Genomic DNA, 1,065 nt, shown 5'->3' on the forward strand with positions numbered 1-1,065 from the left:
CCTATTCCTGGCACTAACATGATGCACTCTCTTAAATGCAAAGAAATGTGTCAGAAGTGGGATTTGAACCCACGCCTCCAGGAGAGACTGCGATGTGAACGCAGCGCCTTAGACCGCTCGGCCATCCTGACTTCCATGAGCATTGTGTGAGATGTCTTCGCAAACGGTATGCTCAAAGGGCGACTAACGCTTGATTGAAGGACGATGGACTATTTGAACATAGCGAGTAGCAAAATCCTGCACTTTTTCTGCCAAATTATGGGTTGAGTTTAACATTATAAGCTTTGAATGATTTTATTCTAGAGAACCACTCAACATGTCCCACAGATGTTGGCTAGTTGACCATAGACTCTCTTGTTCTGCCTCAAATGACACCTTTTCCTGGCACAAACATGATGCACTTTTTTGAATGCAAAGTAATCTGTCAGAAGTGGGATTCGAACCAACGCCTCCAGGAGAGACTGCGATCTTAACGCAGACCCTTAGACCGCTCGGCCATTCTGACTTAGATGAGCGTAGAGTGAGATGCGTCCCCATGCGGTATGCTCAAAGGGCGATCAACTCGACAATTCAAGAAGGAAAATAGAGTATTTGAACATAGCAAGAAGCAAAATTCAGTAGGTTTTCTGCAAATTACGGGTTGAGTTTGCATTCCAGCCATGGCCCCCTTATAAATTGTTACCATAATAAGCTTTGAATGATTTTATTCTGGAGTACCACTGAACATGTCGGCAACCTTGACGATAGACTCTTTTGTTCTGCTTTAAATGACATAAACTGCACCTTTTCCTGGCACTAACATGATGCACTCTCTTAAATGCAAAGAAATGTGTCAGAAGTGGGATTTGAACCCACGCCTCCAGGGGAGACTGCGGCCTAAACGCAGCGCCTTAGACCACTCGGCCATCCTGACTTCCTTCACCAGATGGTGAGATGCCTTTGTGTGCGGTATGCTTGAAGGGCAAAGAACACTCGACAATTCACTAAGGACTATGCCAAACGTTTGCTCATAGTGACGGGCAAAAGTTAGCACATTTTCTGCAAAGCGTGTTTGTTTCCATGCCA

The 1,065-nt window shown here is 45.1% G+C and overlaps 3 non-coding genes across 3 annotated transcripts; all 3 read right to left on the bottom strand.

The window, feature by feature from the left end:
• Window positions 1-48: 48 nt before the first annotated feature.
• Window positions 49-131, bottom strand: trnav-cac (transfer RNA valine (anticodon CAC)). The gene has a single exon. It is a non-coding gene; the product is annotated as a tRNA-Val (tRNA).
• Window positions 132-422: 291 nt separating this feature from the next.
• trnal-aag (transfer RNA leucine (anticodon AAG)) lies at window positions 423-505 on the bottom strand. The gene has a single exon. It is a non-coding gene; the product is annotated as a tRNA-Leu (tRNA).
• A 325-nt stretch (window positions 506-830) lies between these two features.
• Window positions 831-913, bottom strand: trnal-uag (transfer RNA leucine (anticodon UAG)). Its single transcript has one exon. It is a non-coding gene; the product is annotated as a tRNA-Leu (tRNA).
• Window positions 914-1,065: the final 152 nt, after the last annotated feature.

This window comes from Poecilia latipinna, unplaced genomic scaffold, assembly GCF_001443285.1.
Source record: "Poecilia latipinna isolate Pla-1442-1.1 unplaced genomic scaffold, P_latipinna-1.0 Scaffold1439, whole genome shotgun sequence".
NCBI lineage: Eukaryota > Metazoa > Chordata > Actinopteri > Cyprinodontiformes > Poeciliidae > Poecilia > Poecilia latipinna.